Source organism: Bidens hawaiensis, unplaced genomic scaffold, assembly GCF_021521415.1.
Source record: "Bidens hawaiensis isolate Kalapana, Puna unplaced genomic scaffold, B.hawaiensis_p1.1 tig00419441_1, whole genome shotgun sequence".
NCBI lineage: Eukaryota > Viridiplantae > Streptophyta > Magnoliopsida > Asterales > Asteraceae > Bidens > Bidens hawaiensis.
The window spans coordinates 103,729-109,691 of record NW_027504862.1 but is presented as its reverse complement, the minus strand read 5'-3'; positions in this window follow the sequence as shown (position 1 = coordinate 109,691).

The window sequence follows — 5,963 nt, the reverse complement described above, 5'->3', positions numbered from 1 at the left end:
AGCTTCATATCTTGATCTTTCAGCTCTTGTCTCGTAATCCTGTAACTTCAAGCGTGTACTCCTTCTTTAACGCACACCGACACAACCCTTTGATATTTCCTTGCTTCATCCTTCCAAGCAGGAATATAAAAGATCTTTTTCTCGTTAAGCATCTTCAGATCAGCTTGCGATAAGTTAACAAGATGCATCGGATCGTAAACTCTAAGGATCTCTTGTTCATCCTCATCTTCCATCACTGCCTCCGCTGTCTCACAATCAACGAACCACCACTATAGGTCTTTGAGCACATCTTTGGGCATAAGCTTCATCGGTACTTCTTTAAGGCACCGGATTGGTTTATACTTCATAACCATCCAAGGCTTTCCATCAACTCTCAAACCTCTATCCTTGTCTTCAACAAGTTTCCCTTTCTGTGGTTTCAACAGCTCAAACTTCTTTTCCTTTATGCTCTTTTTCCATACGATTTTCCCTATGACTCTAGCCATATTATCGTCACTTCGATTGATCAACCCCAATCTGGCTAAGTCTTTAACCTCACATTCAGGCAGTGTGTTTAACGATCTCAACATTCTTCTGAGGTACTGAACTCCATCATATCGTTTAATCACGAAGAGCCGCAACTGCTCATCATAAATCCAGCATATAATCCCTTTCTTTGCTTCAGCATAGCCCTTAATATTGTAACTCTTTTTGAACATTGTAGGGACTGCCGGTTTCTTCGTTTTGACGAACCATTGAGCGTATCCTTCCTTCCACCTCGGCTGCTCTTCCCATTCAGTATCTTCAACTGCCGTCTGATCACCCATATCGGCCTTCTCAACCTCTGGAATGTCATGTTCGACATTTTCCTCTACTATCTCTCCTTCCTCAATCTCATTCTCAATCTCAATCTGCTCACCGATCTTCTCAATCACATCACTCGGCAGCACATCCTCATCAAATAACACATCGTCACTGAACATATCATCGTCAAGTTCCCTCAACGCATCAATCACGTCATCATCAACCAACACCACATCATCACCACCAGAACCACCAGCCGCGTCGGCAGACTCCCCCTGAGCTGTGGAAGTACCAAGAGCTTGAGAAGTTCTTGGCAGCTCACCACCTGCATCTTTCGATGCATTGGGATCATCGTCTCGGTCATTTCTTCTTTTCGTCCTTAGCTCATCGCCCTTACAGCTCATCTCCCCCTGAGATGCCAAGAACTCCTTCAAGGCATCTATAATTTTCCCATGCTCAACCAGGAGGGATGACTGTAGTTGATTTGCTTATACTAGGCATTGAATAGTCTTCGATTGCTCTGCCACGATCCGCTCTAGTGAAGCTATTCTCTCTGAGTCTGACATAGGCGTAGGCGAGACATCAGAAGCAGGCGTAACCGCAGGTGGTACCATACCTGATAACCCTGCAGTAGTGACGACCGTTGACTCTACAAATCGTGCAGCAACCACCGACTGAGTAAGCGTTGGAGGTGGTAGAGACACAATCTCCGGAGTCGACGTCTGGATAGTAGTGGTAGATGGAATGCCAGCAGATGATGTAGCCACCACGGGAACATCCGTAGCGCTTATACTTGTAACCTGTACAGAAGTAGGAACGATAGACATACCAGACAGTGCAGCCGGAGCAAAACGTACCATCCTTGAAGTCTCTCCAGCTCCCATACCTGCACCTGTCCTTTCCCGTCTTGAGCGTCTTATCAGCTTATGTATATCTTCTTCCTCTTCTGACTCATCATCATCCTCCGTTCTCTTTCTCTTCCCAAACGTTCTCTCTCGAGACACCATCAACCGTCTCCCCTCATTCATGATCTCATCCAAATCTGAGTCAGCCATCGACGTAGCTGCTCTAGTAACACTCACACCCGAACCTTGTGCAGCAGAGACCTGCACCTCTTCATGTGTAACAACTTGATCCATATCGAAATAACCTTGACCTCCAAAGACAGCATCAAGATCTATATCCTCTGCAGCCGACACAACAGGCACATCAGATGCAGCTTGAGTTGCTCTTGCCTGTCGCGGTTGAGGATCTCTGAACTCGTCCCCACCAGCAGGAACATACTCTGGGTTGATTAAAAACCCAAACAGTGGAGTATGCCTTGGACGACGTTCAGGGTTGCTCCTCGCACTCGAAGTGCGGCATTGAGCAAAGATACGTTTGCTTACAGATTCCACGTATCTTATCGGTCGTCTCTGAGGTAGATTCGGAGCCACATGGTTCAATATCATCTGGATGAAACGTGGATACATAATGAACCGCTCACGAGCCATCGCCCTACTCTGTCTGTCAATCTCGTAAAAGACCATCTGACTAAAACTATAGCGTTTATTGTAAGTCAGTGCAGTCATTGCGGACTGCATGGTCGCACCCATACCGTCAGTGCCCGCCTTCCTTCCTAACATGCAAACTATCATGACGTGCATAAGGAAGCGCCACTGATCAAGTAGAAAACCCTTCCGTCTCTGTGTATCGCCTAATGGACCAGAATAGCCCATTCTGAGAAACGCTCCATCACGAAACGGAGCCACAAACTCAGTTGGGTCGTCCCTCGTCTCTTCTCCAAACCGTAATGCCACCCGAATCTGTTCAGAATTGAACTGAACCTGTTGATTGTTCACAGTCGCTCGCATGACCGGGGGCTCAACACGACAATCGTATTCTACCGTCCGCCAAAAGTCTTCGATATTTGGTAAGGATATCGGCAGAGTGTTCGTGATATCATGAAAAATCCTCGAGCGTATGAGGAAAGTAATAATCTCGCGGTAATCCTCAACGCCGCTCGCTTCCGGGTCAAGGGTGATGTACATATTGTGACCCGGAAAAAATTGCCGTTGGTTATCACCGTCGTCTCCTCCTGCACCTCCAGCACCAGCTACTGCAGCCATATCTGCAACAAACGAACCAAGTTAGATAAACGTTAATGAATAACTCAAGTTCGCTGGTTACCATGAGCGAAGTTGTGATAATCTGTTTATAGGCGAAGTTAAAGGTGGGGCGAAGTTGGGAACAACTTCGCTTCAGCCTTAAGTTCGTCTATTTAACATTCAGTAAAATTGATCTAGGCGAAGTTAATGTTAACTTCGCCTCATCACAACATCGCCTCAGGCGAAGTTAATGACAACATCGCCTCAGGCGAAGTTAATGACAACATCGCCTCAGGCGAAGATAAGCCTCAGGCGAAATTACGGATAACTTCGCCTAAACCTTAAGTTCGCCTGAATCTGAATCGGCGACAGTAAGGATTATGGAACAACGTGCAGTTGATGTTTTCGTGATTAAGGAATCCGGAAACATGATGTTAAGGTTATCTAGACGATCAAAGTGGTTCTTAACACGTAAAAAATAAGATTTGAAAATCGGATTTTAAAATTCCGATGGTCCGAGGTTTCGAAATCGGTCCAAACGACCCTTGATTAGCATGAATGAACATGGAATATATGATAAATCGACATCTCGAACCTTGAATCTTAATGAAATCTGGGAAAATAACTCGGAATCGAAATAAACAATAAGTTCGCCGGAAAATCAGTAAGTTCGCCGGATAAGTTCGCTGTTTTGAAAAGTGATGAACAGTTTGACTCTTGAACATCCTTATATAGGGTCTGGGTTATAAAGGCGAAGTTACGGATAACTTCGCCTAGGCGAAGTTATTCACAACTTCGCCTGTTTAACAACATCGCCTATATTTACAAAATCAAACCTTATAATTTGAACATTTTTCAATTAACTCTTTAAAACTTTCCTTTAAGAAATAAATGACATGATCAATTCTAAGTAACCAGTTAAAAAATCATAAAACTATCTAAGTACAAAAACTTAAAAAATTTATAAGGGATCAAATTTCAGTCTAGTTAGAGACTACCACGTTTTTAGAAAAGATCCGAACAGGAATCATACTAATTACGTGACTGTCACATAGATCCGTGATTAGCTGTATTATGACATATAGAGACAGGTTGTAAGCAGGTATAACTTAAAGTGGTTTTCATTGTTTCTGTGATACGAGTTAGGTTCGATTAAGCCTCAAAATTTAAGTGGGCAACAACTCAGAGATTTTGATGCCTCCTATCTATTCTCAAAGCGTATTTGGCTTTCCCCAAGTCACCCCGAATTGACTTCGACCCATAGTGTCTGATTAAACTTGTAAGTATTCTTGATATGCTTCCCGTTCTCTTTCTACTCAATGATTGTGAAGTCTTGATTTTGTCATCTCTAAGATGTTTCATTAACTCCAAAATTTTTTTTTTTTTTTCGAATAAACATAGACTTCAAAGTAGAAATTAACTGCAAGTCCCGAATCTGGATCACTACAGTTTCTTGAAACGCTATCTTCACGGGAATCAGAACACACATGGGCTCGTGTATGACTGGGTAATCGCTTTCCTGCTTATCATTCGGAAAGATATATATGAAGACATGCAAAACTCTTAAGGAGTTTCCACGTAAAATCGAGTAGATTTAGTTTGTATCACGTCTACTTTTACGTACCATAAAAAGTTACCTTGACATACAATGACTGTCCTAAAGCCTTTTAAGCCTAATAACTTCACTAGTTAAGCACACAAAGTTAGTATATCTATCATTTTCCAAGGTTGGATCAATTTTCCGTTTAACATAGCAAACGTACTTCTTACGAAGTAGTAGACTTGAAAAATAATTTCATTTCCCAGAAAAATTTTGAATTCTATCGCCCCGATCGATTCAAAGTCTTCAGGTAAACGGCTATCCCGAAGATCCAATGGATCAGCTGGACCGACCACATACTAGTATGTGTCATTCTAACTAATTATGATCGACTAATTTTCAGCGAAAGAATAAAAACTCATCATAACCGCCCCGGTCACTTTCAGTCATCTGGTTAATGGCTATCCTCATATTCTATAAGGACCAAACATATCCTAAGACATGTCCTTCAAACTGAGGTAACCGACATAATTTTGAGCGATTAGTGACGTTTTTTTTTTTTAAATACAAGAATAGCATGGTTACTCGGGATTGATCATCCCATTCAGTTCAATAAGGTTTTGAAATCTGGATTTGTCAAACGCTTTAGTATAAAGATCAGCGAAATTATCAAGCGTATCCACCTTTTCAAGCACTATCAGTTTCTTCTCAGCACAATCCCGAATGAAATGATGACGTATGTCAATATGTTTAGTTTTACTATGTTTCACGGGATTGTTAGTTACTGAGATAGCAGCTGTGTTATCAATGCAAATAGGAGTAAGTAAGAAATTCAGACCATAGTCGCGCAACTGTTGTTGAATCCAAAGAACCTGGGAGCAGCAGTTGGATGCTGGCATGTATTCTGCTTCACAGGTTGAAATTGCGACTGAAGTCTGCTTCTTGCATTGCCACGACACCAATCTGCCACCAAGAAACTGACATCCTCCTGTTGTTGACTTCCGACTCTGATTGCACCCACCATAATCAGAGTCTGTGTAGGCGACTAGCTCCAAGTCTCCTCCTCTCGGGTACCACAACCCCAGCTTCGGCTTGCCCTTGAGATACCGCAGTATCCTCTTTGCACCTTTCAAATGAGATTCTTTTGGATTTGCCTGAAAACGTGCACAAAGACAAACAGCAAACATTATATCAGGCCTAGATGCAGTTAAGTACATTAAAGAACCTATTATTGCCCGATATTGAGTTGGGTCCACATCTGCATCACCGTCTACTTCAGCACCCAATTTGTGATTGACGCAGATTGGAGTATCATATGGAGAACTGTCCTCCATCTTGAAGCGCTTGAGCACATCATGAACATACTTCGTCTGATGAATGAACATCCCGTCCTTCTTCTGATCAACCTGCAATCCTAGAAAGAAAGTTAGTTCACCCATAGCACTCATTTCAAACCTTTTCTTCATGACGGCTTCAAACTCCTGACACATGGAGACTTTTGACGCAACAAATATAATGTCATCCACGTAGACTTGTACCAGCAGGAAGTCGCT